General features: G+C 48.5%; 1 pseudogene across 1 annotated transcript in view; it reads right to left on the bottom strand.

Moving 5' to 3' along the window:
• Nucleotides 1–84: 84 nt before the first annotated feature.
• The window catches only part of LOC308252677 (ATP-binding cassette sub-family A member 17-like), a 36,703-nt pseudogene continuing 22,164 nt past the window's right edge, over nucleotides 85–14,623 (bottom strand). Inside the window, exons 10-15 of the transcript in view lie at nucleotides 13,272–13,322; nucleotides 7,980–8,162; nucleotides 4,558–4,728; nucleotides 4,064–4,239; nucleotides 3,838–3,907; nucleotides 85–165 (exon numbers count right to left, since the gene is read on the bottom strand). The product of the transcript in view is annotated as an ATP-binding cassette sub-family A member 17-like (transcript). The remainder of the gene's footprint in view (nucleotides 166–3,837; nucleotides 3,908–4,063; nucleotides 4,240–4,557; nucleotides 4,729–7,979; nucleotides 8,163–13,271; nucleotides 13,323–14,623) is intronic.

The raw sequence follows: 14,623 nt of genomic DNA, 5'->3' as shown, positions 1-14,623 counted from the left end.
TCCGGGCTGATCGGTGCTTGGCCCTCGCTGCTGACTCGGCATCAGAGTTCCCGGCCACCGGAACCCACAGTGCGCAGTAGGTTGTCAGTGAAGGTCTGTGGACCCTGCGGGCGCGGGGTCTTGCGTAGGCCGCGGCGCAGCTGGGCCCCAGACGGGGTTGTCTACCTGTGTGGACGCAGAAGAGCCAGCACCCGGGCATTGCGTCCAGGTGGCCCCTGACCTCCGACCCTCACCTACCCCTAGGCCGTACGCCTATTTCCCGTTCGTGCGTCAGGCGAGGAGACCTCAGGTTGGGGGCCAAGGCACTGATTGCATAGATTGTAATGGCAGAAAGTGGAACTGGAGTTCTGGGCTCGAAATCATCCACTCAGCAAGCACGTTTGGCCCCTTCTTCCCCAGTAACAAGGCTCACCCTGGACCCTTAGTCCGTACCTGTCCCAGGACAAGCACTAACCCTCTCACTTTGACCAGATATCTCCCCAACTCTGTCTCCAGTATCTCCTCACTGCCACCCTGGGAGCCCTTCCTAAAAGGGAAGTGCACACTTGCTTACTTCACTTGCTATTGCCAGCCACAGCTGGGTATTCTGTTCATTCAGAGGTTATCAGGCAGTGCCTACGTGGCCTGTCTTTCAGGAATCAACTCACGTTCCACCTCTTCCATGAAACATTCTAACAAGGAAAGAAATGCCATCTCCTGGCCTGGAGAAGCCAAGGAATCTGAGTCATGGTTCAGACCCCTCCTCCCACAGCCTCAGTTAGCTGTCATGTCCCCTGTTTCCCCATTCCTCATGCTCCCTGAACCTTATGGTCTCCCGGCTCCATGCCAGTCTGGAGCAGTAGATGGAGAAGTGAGGAGATGGATGATCACAACAAAGGATATGAAAGTCTCAGTGGTCCCAAAATGGCAAGGGGCTGAGGCCCTGGAATTTGGTGGTAGCGGAGAGGGTGGGTGATGTGCACGGGAAATAGAGTGGATAGAGCTGAACATGCTTAGGGTCTGCTCCCCAGATGCCCCAGATTTCTCATCCTTCCTTATACCTTTTTTTCCATTGGTTACCCTTTCCCAGTTTGTTACTTTGTTGCCCTCCTCCCCTGCATTGTTACTTTGTTACCGGTTTTCCCCAGGCAGAGGTAGTTCTTTCAGTGTTAGATTTTGGAAGCACCAACAAGACACTAATAAACTGGAACCACCGATGATGGAGTCAGTTGTCATTCACAGCTCTAACTCCCCTGTAATACTAAGCCACTGATTCCAAAACATCATCCCTGGTCACTCAAAGTTCCTCAGATGTCCTCTGTCTTGTTCTTTATGACCTTATCGCTCTCCTTCATTCAGAAGTAAAGTTTTCTTATTTTTCAGGAAACAGGTGTCCTCTTCTTGGCTATGCTGTAGCCATACCTTCCCTAGCCCCCACCCACTGCCCTAGCAGTAAGAGCCCCTAGCACCTGGTGGGGTGAGAGACAGTTCCAGAAAGGTGTGAGAAGAGCCCATTTCCCATTGGGCTTCAGGAGGGTGAGAGAACTCATTGGGAATGTCAAACTGTGAGGAGCTCAGGGAAGTTCCTGCTTGGAATAAGATGGCAATTGAATTGACTGGGGATGAATGAGAAAGGAATTCAAGGGTGGCAGGGTGTAGAGGGCAGTGTAAGGAAACTGAAGTAGACTGGGAACTCAAAGATCCCACGATACAGAGAGAAAGAAAGAGGAGTCTTCAGAGGACGCAGAGAACCAGAGAAAGTGGAGAGAGGCCACAGGAGAAGAGGCCACAGGAGCCTTTCATCAGAAGGCTGCAGGGGACATTGTGAAATGCCCTAGAGAAGTTACATGGAAAAATAAGGCAGAAACCAGTGGGTGTGATAGCAAGGAGTGTGATCATGCTGTAATTTTGGGTAAGTAGTGATGGGAGGTAGGATGTGTGGGCAGGACAGTAGATACTACTTTCCCAGAGAAGGCTGAGAAGGGAGGGAGCGAACAACCTGCTGAGGGGGCTTTTTAGAGGGGGCCAGAGTGACCCTACTGGAGAGAGAAAGGTTGCTTGATGGAGCATCCTCATGACAGAGGTGCAAAGACACATCCGTCCACACTCAGGCTAGACAGGGCAATGGGCTGGAGCACACAGGTCTTGCGTTCAGTGGTTCTCACACCTGAGCTGCATCAGAAACACTTGTTAACATGGGGCTCATTTTAATGCACATTGCTGGGCCTCATCCCAAAATTTCTGACCCAACAGGTCTGGGATGGGGCCCTTGAACCTGCATTTCTAACAAGTTTCTGGATGCTGCTAATGCTGTGGTCAGGAATGCCACTTTGAGAACCTCTCTCTGCCTGAGTCAAATGTTGGCTCTATACCTGCTGACCATGGAAAGTTACTGAAGTCTAAATCTCAGCTCACTCATCGGGACAATGGTATAATGATCACGACCACTTCAGGGGTTGGTGTGGGGTCACAGGTAGGCTTACCCTAACATTTGCAGCGGCTGGGGCAGAAAGCAAATCCAGATATGTACATGCTGAAAATTGGTGACTTAGGCTGCAAACTCATCAATCTGTCTCTTCTACCTTCAGAACTATGACGTCTTTACAGCCATGGTCACCCTCAGCTGCTGCCCCTTGAGAGGACACGGCAGGTGTTTCTCTGAGGCTGCTTCCACAGACAGGTCTCAGTGACGCTGCAGGCCACCGGCTGGGACTCAGGGGATGGTTTTCCATTGACATACACCTGGATTCTCCACTAGGCCTTCAAGACAAATGGCCTCAGTCTGGCAGAGAGCCACCCTAGCCTTCCGCTCCTGAGCTGAGCTCACTGGGACCACCAGCTGACTGTGTAACCCTTGCAACCTAGGCAGGCTATGCACACCTGGGCTAACATGGCACTGGGAAGTTTTTTTTAAAAAAAATATGTTTTTATTGATTTTTTTTTTTTTTGAGAGAAAGGGAAAGGGGAGAGAGAGAAAAAACAAACAAACACACACACACACACACACACACACACACACCACAAAACATTGATGTGAGCTAGAAACATCATTTGGTTGCCTCTTGTCTGCACCCTGACCAGGGATCAAACCCGCAACCTGGGTATGTACCCTGACCTGGAATAGAAGAGACGACCTTTCGGTGCATGGGACGACAACCAACTGAGCCACACCTACCAGGGCGGGAATTTTTATTACAACAGGACAGACTGTGAGGGAAGTGGGGAGGGAGGTGGTGGTGATGAGAAGCCTGCTGGCTCTGCTTGCCCTGGTTTTCCCCTTGGGTGGGGGGCCCAGGGCAGATGAAGCACAGGAAGATGCCCTCCAGGGAGACCTGGCTGACTGAGTAGTCATCTAGCTTGCTCCAGAGTGCCAAATACTTACTGTGGATGGTAGGCACAGGAGAGGGGAGAGGAGACAGCAGAGGGTGGAAAGAGGGAGGGTCCTTGGAGTTGTGATAAGGCCCCCAAAAGGCCCATCCCTCTTTCAGCTGCCCCTAGAGCACTCCCAGCAAGTCAGTCCTACAGAATTCAGCTGTCTGCAATCTCAGGGAAGGGGTCCCTGGTTGGGAATGGTGCCAGGGAGCAGAGGTCCCGGCTAGCCCTGGCTTGCTGTGTGATGCTGGGTATGTGGCATTTTCTGGGCCTGCTAACCTCTCTGTGAAATGAGGAGGAGTTGATCTCCAAGGTCTCTTCCAGCGCAGACATCTAATGTTCTATGAAATCCATAGGAACGTTGCCATGGAGACATCAGAGAGGAACTGCAGCAGCACTGAATGTGATTTCCACCCGAAAGAGAAAACACCAGAAGGCGGGTGACATCAGAGCTGCGCTCCCTCCAATGCCCAGGTATATGCTCACCTTCACCCAGCTGAGATCATTGCCAGGCAGGTGGTAACAGGCCATCCCTTGGTGCTCATCTTCCAGGACACTGCCTGCACAAAGGAGAGACCGTGTCCCCATAAGGGCTGGGCTGGAGGGCCACAGCAGGGTGGCCTGGGCCCGCAGAATTTCAGTCTTCATCCTAGGGGCCAGGAATGCGGGACTTGGCAGGGGTGAGGCACAGATGCCGTCTGTGTAGTGTCACACACCTGCAAAGGTCAGGTCCCCAAATGCCTTGAACTCCTGCAGCACCTCCTGCTGCCTGTTGCTCCTGACTTTGGCCCGCAGGGAGTAGCCACTGCCAAACTTGCTCTTGAGGTGCTGCGGGCTGCCCAGGCACTTGATGCCAGCTGGGTGCACAAGGCCTCACAGTCCTCCATGCTGGGGAGAGGGGGTGGGGGCCTGACATTCTTCTTTCAGCTGCCCCTAGAGCACTCTCACCTGTATGAGCACTCCGTGGGGGAGGGATGGGTATGCTGACATCTACCCTCTGTGTCAAATGCTGGATGTCAACACCCAGATCAGGCTGTTCCTGATTCCCATGCTCAGAGTGTGGCCCACATGCTAGAGCCTGGGGATTCTCCTCACAGATTCTGTTCCAACTGATGTCAGTCTTTCCCTACCCAGTCCCTCCCAGCCTATTCCTCCCATAACCCCCATCCCAGCTCATCCATCGACCCACAGAGTCCTGAGCTCTACCTATGGGAGGTGATGACGATGGCCTTGTGGGCCTTATGCACCCTCGCCACAGTGTGCCAGAGCAGGCACCGGGCCACAGGGTCCATGCCAATGGATGGCTCATCCAGAAAGATGATCATGGGCTCTCCCAGCAGGGCAATGCCAGTGCTCAGCTTCTGCTTGCTGCCACTGCTAGGAGCAGAGAGGAGAAAGGTTTGGGTGAATGGCAGTTGTCAACCTCCAGTAGTCCAACCCTCCCCCCTTTTTCTTCTCTGTCCAGAAAGTGCTCACAACCCCTGGTGGGGCTTTTAGTAATATGGCCCACCACCCTCTCCCAGGAGGCATTGTAACTTGGCTGTCCACACTGAATATAAACCATTCCCCTGACACAGGGGTCAGTCCAGGTAAGTACATGGTCAATGAGCCTTCTTTGATGATCTCAATGGGTGCCAGGGATAAGGGCAAAGGGCCAGTTTATTTATTTATCTTAAATGTATAATTATTTTTATGTAAAAGGCAATAAAATATACAAAACAAAACTTTCCCTTTTTAAAACTAATGTTGCAAACCCATATTATGGCTTATATATAAATACTATACTCTATAGCTGATCATTAATTTGGTGCGTAAGTCCAACAATGTAGCCCTCTAACTGTTAAAAAAAAACAACAACACTCAAGAAAAGTTTATCCAAGAGTGCATTGTCCTTCTGTGTATTTATCCTGAATGATCACAGGATTTTGTCAACTATGGGAGGAATCACTGTGTGCACAAGTCTGTGTAAAAGAGTGCTTTAGATACAGTTTTCAAAATAATTTTCACCCCTCAACACAAATACACAAAGATGCATCTTCATAGAAATCAAGTATAAATCAATCAATTTGAGCTATTTTCAAATACAGAAAAAAAAGTATGGCACATAACAGAAGCCACAATGTGGTTTTCTCTAATTATATTGAACTAGAGGCCCGGTGCATGAAAATTCATGTACTGGAGGTCCCTCAGCCTGGCCTGACCCCTCTCACAGTCTGGGAGCCCTCAGGGGTGGGAGGCGACCCGGCGATCAGGGGAAGGCGACGCCCCATCACACCTCTGCTGCTGCCACTGCTGGTAGCGCAAGTCTCAGCCGGCCCTGGTTACCTGAGCCTCGGGTGGCCCTGGGCGGCTGGGCAGCCACCATCAGAGGCTTGCTTGCGCCTTGGGCTGGCCCTGGTGGGCTCAGGGGACTGGGGGACTCTGGAGGCAGGTGTGCGGAGCGGCCAGACCTGCCTAGGGGCAGGCCTGGCCTTGCCACGCATCTGCTGCCCCGGCGGGGCTGAAGGGACTGGGTGCTGCCATCTTGTGGCTGTGGGTGCTGCCATCTTTGAGAGCGGGGCAGTCAATTAGTATATTCCCTCCTTATTGGCTGTGGGCGCCAACATCTTTGCAATGGCATGAGGATCAATCAGCATATTCCCTCTTCATTAGGTAGGATGTCATTAACACACATTCCAGCATGGAGTTTGTTATTTGAACTTACAGGTATCTTTCCTTAGTTCAATCAGCCCTGTTCCAAGCATAAGAGAGAAAGCAATTCAGTCATCATCATCATCATCACCATCATCAGGTCTGTTTGGCATTATGATACAAATGGGAAAAATAAACTAGGGACACTTCCACTGGTCCCAGACCAGAATATTCCCACTGACATAACTATTCTCTTTTTAAAGGAACTGGATGCCCTGACCAGTTTGGTTCAGTGGATAGAGCATCGGCCTGCAGACTCAAGGGTCCCGGGTTTGATTCCGATCAAGGGCATGTACCTTGGTTGCAGGCACATACCCAGTGGGGAGTGTGCAGGAGGCAGCTGATTGATGTTTCTCTCTCATCGTTGTTTCTAACTCTCTCTCCCTCTCCCTTCCTCTCTGTAAAAAAAAAAAAAAAAAAGAAAAAAAAATCAATAAAATACATAAAAAAAAAAAGAACTGGAGTATGAGGAGGGGGTCTATTTTTAGAGAAATACAAACTTTAGAATTTGCCTGTGACTGTCCAAGAACCCAAGCGAGAGGCTCCGCCCTGCCCAGTCCTGGCCTTCACATGGCCTTGATCTCATAATTCACTGTTCAGTGTTTACTTGTCCCAGCCTTGCCTCATGTTCTCATTGTGGATGATGCTGTGGATCCTCTTGTTCTTGTCTCTGTCCCAGGACAGTTCACTGGCCATGGTCATAAGCTGCTGCTGCATGCACTCCTCCTCCTTGGCCTCGTGATCTGCTTCTCCTTGCAGTCATCCAGGATGCCCTCACCGGAGAGCTCAGCACTGTAGCCCACGCACTTCGTGCCCTCCTTCTACAGATTCTCTTGGACCTGACAGCCCACCAACTCCTACACTGAAGTGTGTGTGTGTGGGGGGAGGGTCATCAACCAGGTGCAACTCCTCCTTGATCTTCACCAGGTCATCCGGGGCTTCTTTGGCCCTGCGCTGCCACTCCTCCACCTCCTCCTACTTAGTCTAAGTGTCTCTTCCCGGAGGGGGGTCTTGGTGGTGGTCTACGCAGCCAGCTGCTCCTGGCTCCTATCTGACCCACCACCTGCCTCTTCAGCTCCTCCTTGGCCACAGTGCAGACAAGGGGTCCGCCTCCAGGTACTCGGCCTCCTCCTGTGTGCTTCCTCTCCTCCTCCAGCTCCAGGGCCAGAGGGCCATTTTATTGAACTTTTAAAAATGAACACATAGCATTTACAACAAGCAAGGCGCTGTTCTAGATTTTGCAAAGTTAACGAATTTAATCTTTAAAAGACACCAGGAAACATAAAAACCTGCTTGAAACTGAAGCCAAGAGAGAGAGGGAAGAACCAATGACAACATCCCTGACCCGTGTGCGTCTATGACTTCCCAATCCAGAGAGTGGGGTGCTGCTGCAAATGCTCAGGAGTTGCTGTGCAGAGCTCTAGTGGAGTTCTGGGACTCCGGAGATGTGTGGCCTGACTTTGTTTAAGCTAATTGGAGTTGAGTTAATGTCACTGGCAACAGAAAATTGAGGAATACCTCTACACTAGGCTTTTCACCAGAATAGCAACAGCTCAGATGCCTCAGACACAGGGGGATAAGGTAATGTGTGCTTGAAATGCAAGCCTACCAGAACTGCAAGCAAAATCAGAACTTTGTTTAGTGGCAGGAAGAAAGGACTGTCCTCATCCTGTCTGGACGATAACATCTGTAGTGCTGCTACCTGACCTCAGTCACATTACTGCCCAGGTCAAGAGGAAGCAGTGCCTCAGGGCAGTGAAGGTCACTGATCCATTCTTACAGGAAGGCCACCTCCCTGCAAATCCACAAAGTGATATAGACTGCACAGCTACCCCAAGCTGAGGGCTCACGGCCTTGCCCTACACCCCAGCAGTGAGAAGAGCCAGAACAAATCTTATTATTGGAGGTGGTAGGGCTGAGGGAGCTCCAAATCTTACCTGTAGGTCCTCACCAGCTGGTCTGAGTTTGTGTTCGTAAGTCGTCAATAATTTGGTCTACACAGGCACTGGTGTGTGCTCGGGGATGCCCCGGAGCCCGCAGTACATGACCAGCGTCTCCCGGCCTGTCATGTGGTCCAGCAGGACATCAAACTGGGGACAGTAGCCAACCCACCTCCATACCTGAGGTTGGAACACACCCAAGGGGAAGGCACATCAGATGGAAAGCTGCCAACTGGACACCTGCCCTGGCCTTGCCCCAGCCCAGGCTCCTGCCTCTGCCCTCTGCATACCCACATTTACCACATGAGCAGACATGTGCCTCGGGGGTTAGTGGGACAACAGTGATGTCAGGGAGCCTGGGATGCAGTGCTCATTGTTGGTGTCTGCACACAGGTGCACATGGGGCTGGAGCACTTACTCGGCACCCTTCCTCCTGCCCACCTGGCGTGAAACCTCAGCGCCTACTTCTTGTCACTTTTCAAGTGTCCAGTCAATATAAGACACTTTTAAAATATTTTCTGTTAGACATGTATAGACATGAATAGATTTTTTTGTGTCAAATATTTATACAAAGGCTACTGGACTCCCTTGTTGGCCCCTACCCCAGGCCCAGTGTGCTCCTCCAGACTTTCGCATGGATGTGTGCTCCCTGCAGAGGACTATTTTGCATTATTGTTGCCAGACAGTATCATCCCATATCTATCAGTCTGTGACTTGCTTTTCTAGCTCAACATTATGTCTTTTTTTAAAAAATATATTTTATTGATTTTTTACAGAGAGGAAGGGAGAGGGATAGAGAGTTAGAAACATCGATGAGAGAGAAACATCGATCAGCTGCCTCCTGCACACCTCCCACTGGGGATGTGCCTGCAACCAAGGTACGTGCCCTTGACCGGAATCGAACCTGGGACCTTTCAGTCCGCAGGCTGACACTCTATCCACTGAGCCAAACCAGTTTCGGCATCAACATTATGTCTTAAAGATCTTCCTCAGTCAATAAACACAGACCTACTCTGACTCCGTTTAACTGCTACTTAGACATTCAGGGAAGGCTTCTAGACTTTACTTAGCTGTTTATAAACAATTCAGGCACATTTGAGTTATTTCCAGTTTTTTGCCATTATGAACTTGCAGCGAACCGCCCTGGTTTGTGCCTATGTTCAAACATTCCTCTGGAGTAGATGATGAAAATAGAATGCCATTCTTGAAAGATAACTACATTTTCTTTCTCCATCTTCTCCTCACTTTAACCAGCTGGATAGTTCTGAGTTCTGGGTGGGATGGGGAGACTGCTGAGAAGAAAGATGACTTGAATGAAAATGCTTCAAATATTTCACTATTAAATACAAAGATTTCTGTTAGATTGCCTTTATCAAGTGATTTTAACCCAATATTTCTTCTTTTTCTAGTTTGCTAATTTTTTAAAAAAAAATCATGAGTGGGTACTGTGTTTTCTTAAAATGTCTTTTCAGCATCTATTGAGAGCTATTTTTCTCCTTTCATCTATTAAAGTCATGATTGATATTGTTGGGTTTTTCTACTATTTTAAAAAATACGTTGCTATTGATTTTTAGAGAGAGAGGAAGGGAGAGGGATAGAGAGATAGAAACATCCATTGATCTCTTAGTTCATGAGTCGATGCTCAACCATTGAGACACACAGGCCAGGTAGGATTTTTCTACTATTGAACCTTATTTACATTTCCGAGATAAGCCTGACTTGATCATAATTTGTATTCTTTCAATATATTACTAAATTTGTATTGTTAATATTTATTTAGGATATTTATGTTCCTATATGAAACTGGCCAATGGTTCATTTATTTTGTTTGTTTTTTGTTTTGTTAATCCTCACCCAAGGATATTTTTCCATTGATTTTTAGAGAGAGTGGAAGGGAGGGGGAGAGACAGAGAGAAAAACATTGATATGAGAGAGATACATCGATTGGTTGCCTCCAGCACGTGCCCCAACCAGAGCCGTGGATCAAGCCTGCAACTGAGGGATGTGCCCTTGACCAGAATTGAACCCGGGACCCTTCAGTCTGCAGGCCGACGCTCTATCCATGGAGCCAAAACAGCTAGGGCTCAGCCTAGACTTTTTAAAAAAGGGGTAGGTCTTTTACCATTATTTTATTTTTAATTATTATTATTTTTTAAATCCTCACTGTTTTTTTTATAAAAAACTAGAGGCCCAGTGCACAAAATCCATGCGGGGGGAGGGCGGTATCCCTCAGCTCAGCCTGCACCCTCTCCAATCTGGGAACCCTCAAGGAATGTCCAACTGCCACCATGATCGGGCCTAAACAAGCAGTCGGACATCCCTCTCACAATCCAGGACTGCTGGCTCCCAACCACTCACCTGCCTGCCTGCCTGATTGCCCCTAACCACTTCCCTGCCAGCCTGATCAATGCCTAACTGCTCCCCTGCTGGCCCGATTGCCCCTAATTGCCCTTCCCTGCCGGCCTGATCACCCCCAACTGCCCTCCCCTGCAGGCCTGGTTCCCCCCAACAGCCCTCCCCTGTAGGCCTGGTCACCCCCAACTGCCTTCCCCTGCAGGCCTGGTTGCCCCCAACGGCCTTCCCCTGCAGGCCTGGTTGCCTCCAACTGCCCTCCCCTGCAGGCCTGTTCGCCCCCAACTGCCCTCCCCTGCTGGCCATCTTGTGGTGGCCATCTTGTATCCACATGGGGGCAGCCATCTTGTGTGTTGGAGTGATGGTCAATTTGCATATCATCTCTGTATTATATAGGATTAGTTTTAGAAAGAGAGGAAAGAAAAGGTGGGCGAGGGGGGCATGAAAGAGAGAGAGAAACATTGATTGATTGCCTCCCCCAACTAGGAATTGAACCTGCAACCTTTTTGGTGTATAGGACATTACTACAACCTACTGAGCCATCTGGTCAGGGCCTTTGACCATTATTTTAATTTTATCTCTGGTTTTGGTCTATACAGGCAGGTTTTCTATTTCTTGAACCAATTTTGGGATAGAAGTCTTGAAAATATAATTTAAAGAAAATAAAAAATGTGGCTTTTCTTACACAGCTGAGTTTGGCATAAACCCGTTGCCATGGTGGCTCATCTGGGATGGCCAAGGAGCCCTGTTCAGCACACAGTGGCACCATGGATCAATGACAGCTTCGCAGACGAGCTAAATAATTCTGAGTCAGTGAGTGACTCAGACGGAAATGCATGAGGACTCTCAGAAGTCACTGCTGATTTTTAGAATAACCACAGATACTGATAAGACTGTATTTTAGAAGATGTGAAAGAATGCTTAAAAATACTTGTACAGATAAAGGGTGGTGAGCAGAAGGCTCACAAAGGGAGAGAGCAAGGACACAGGTTTGTTAGGGTTTTCTAATGACATTAATTCAAGTGCGACTTCTGGGAGGAAATAGAGAAACAGAGAAGCAGGTTTAACATGATTTAAATTCTGTATTTCCAACTATGAACCTTTACAAAATGCCAAGAGATAATGTGCAGGTAAGTTCCAGGAAAACTTCAATCTGATTTCTTGCCAGCTGGGCAGGATGAGGGCCTTGCAGCAGATGTCATTTGATTTTAAATAATACAAAGAAATGTCACATTGCCTTTCACCCAAGTTTATGGAATAAGTTCATACTTTCTTCTATGTGAGCTTCAGTAAATGTATGTTGATGGATGGCTGATGACAATTAGGCTAGATTGAGGATCTGCCCAGGACCATGTGGCCTTGACCCATATTTTCTTTTGTTTCATTCCGTTATTTGTTCCTTTCTATTTGTAACAGCTTTATTGATCCATAATTCACATAACATACAGTTCACCCATTCACCACATTCACCCACTGATGAATGTTTTTAGCATATTCAGAGGACCTTTCATCACCCCCCAAAAAAAACCCTGTAGCCATTAGCAACCACTCCTTATTTCCTCCAATGCCCCAGACCCTGGCAACCACTAATCTACTAACTGTCTATATAGATTGCCTATTCTGGACATTTCACATAAACAGAATCACATAATATGTGGCCTTTTTGACTCGCTTCTTTCACTTAATGTTTTTGAGGTCCATGTTGTATGTAGCATTATCTGTACTTCATTCTTTTAAAAAACATTCCATTAGCCCTGCTATCGTGGCTCAGTGGTTGAGTGTTGACCTATGAACCAGGAGGTCCCAGTTCGATTCCTGGCCAGGGCACATGCCTGGGTTGGGGGCTTGATCTTCAGTGTGGGGCATGCAGGAGGCAGCCAATCAATGATTCTCTCTCATCAATGATATTTCTAACTCTCTGTCCTCCCTTCCTCTCTGAAATCAATAAAAATATATTTAAAAAATAAAAATATTAAAATTAAAAAAATAACTAGAAGATGTCTGAGTGAGGCTGCCTAATAGGCATGTATATATGCACTCCTGAAGCACAGGACTGGGGATGTGGCTACTTAGGAGACATCAATAAACAGAAGATAATGGGATTCAGAGAAATAAATGAGATCAGGTGGGGACAGTGTGTATAGAATGAGAAGGACAGAGGGATGGTGTTTCAATCCTGAGGAGCAACAAAATTTAATGGGCTAGATGAAGATCCACCACAGGAGCCTGAAAAGAAGTGTTAGTGACAGAGACGAGACAGAGGACAGGGGACACCATAGAATAAATCAAGGAAGGCTGGAGTTTGACAGAGGGAAGGGCCCACATTATGAAATGCTGCAGAAAAGCAAAGAAGGCAGGACTAAAAATCAGGAGTAGCCTCAACCAAGGTGAGTGCAGTGGGAAGGGGCTCAGGAGAGCAGACTCCAGGCTACAGGGAGGGAGCACCCATGAACTGCAGCTGCCCGTTTGATATCCTGCGTAGCCATAGAAGTTTGCCACTCACTCCCCGAGGAAGTATGGGGGGAGGAGAGAGGAGGGGTTGGGTGTATGAACAGCCGATGGCTTTGGGGGTCCATTGAGTTTCAAGTGCCTGTGAGACATTCAAGAGGCAAAGTTGAGTAAGCAGGTCAAATACATGATCTGGACTCCGAGATGAGGTCTAGGATGGGAGTCACAGATAAACTTGACACGTGGAATTTCCCCCAGCCCTGTGCATTTCAGTGCTCCCCTCTTCTCAACACAGCCACCCCATCCTCAGAGTGGTGCCTCCCTCGTCCCAGCTCAACAACCTAGCTTCCCCAAGTGAGAGCTGATGCTGAGGCCCTTGGCAAAGTCATCCCCAGAGGTGACAGGCTCTTCCCCGGTCACTAATTAAAAAATGGAACTTTTCCCAGCTCCATTTGAAGCCAAGAAGGGCAAAGCATTCCTCTTCCTGACAGTGAAGGAGGTCTTGTTCACAGCCAGTGGGGCCACCTTCTTGGCATAGACCTGAGATACCCAAGACAAAAGATCACACCGAGGAGGCCTGAGGTCAGCAGTCCAAAGCCACCTGTGCTCATCACACATGGTTCTGGGACAGGCCTCTTTCCTTCTGTCCTTGAAACAAACAAAACTCCTTTGATGTTGCCTAAAGTTTTTTGTTTTGTTTTGTTGTTTTTTTAGCCACTGGTAATTATAGAGAAACAAAGACTAAGACTAACAGACTTAAGGAAAATGTCACAAAGTTCCTGGATGCTTGAAGGTCTCTCAACAAGATTCTGGCCGGGGCTTTCAGGGAGACAAACCAGGCTGCTTTGAGCTTTCTGAGCCTTTCCCCCACCTTTACTCCTTCACAAGCTATCTTCAAGATCCAGGAGTGATTGATTCAGTCGTGCCCAACTTTCAAGGCTCCCTTGCTCCTTGGGGTTCATGGCTCTGGTGCCGCTCGCATCCCAGGCCCTCCTGGCTTACAGGGGACCCCAAAAGAGATAAGAGAGCTGAGGCACTAACCTCTGTCTTTGGGTGCACAGATGAATCTCCCTCTGAGTCTGTCTCCACTGAAACCCACTTGAGTCTTTTGCCAAATTTCCCAGCCAGCAGGCCTAGCCTGCAGCCCTCTGAGGCTGCTTCCTTAAGCAAAAGGCCCACATGAGTACTGCTCTTTGCTTTTTTTTTTTTTTTAATATATTTTATTGATATTTTACAGAGAGGAAGGGAGAGGGATAGAGAGCTAGAAACATTGATGAGAGAGAAACATCAATCAGCTGCCTCCTGCACACCTCCCACTTGGGATGTGCCCTCAACCAAGGTACATGCCCTTGACCGGAATCGAACCTGGGACCCTTCAGTCCACAGGCCGACGCTCTATCCACTGAGCCAAACTGGTTTCGGCTGCTCTTTGCTTTTTAAGCTGCATCTGACTTTACCTTCGTTACTTCTTTAAGAACCAGTGATTTTCCTCATACAACTTTTCCAAATTAGTCTCGATTCTTTTCGCCTCCTCTTCCAGGCACTAACGCTATGCTTTGTGACACTACCTGCTTTCCTGAGACAAGGATGGAGGGTATAACTGCTTTTGCAAGGTTAGGAGGTAGGATCGAGAGAGCCAGAGGCACTGGGTTTTCCCTGGGAAGGCCCTGAAGGTGCCCTGGCTGATCTTGGTTCTCATAAATACACTTTCTCAACGGCAACTACAATATTCAAGATTGAACACATATTGACATGACCACGGTGTGGTGGACATGGAAATGTAACGTAGCACTGGCTTCTGAGGAAAATCTTAAGACTTGAGGTTCAGGGATGTCAAGGTA

The sequence above is a fragment of the Plecotus auritus genome (assembly GCF_963455305.1).
Source record: "Plecotus auritus genome assembly, chromosome: 7".
Classification (NCBI taxonomy): Eukaryota; Metazoa; Chordata; class Mammalia; order Chiroptera; family Vespertilionidae; genus Plecotus; species Plecotus auritus.
Note: the sequence above shows the minus strand (reverse complement) of the source record. Positions and strands in the feature narration are given on the sequence as shown.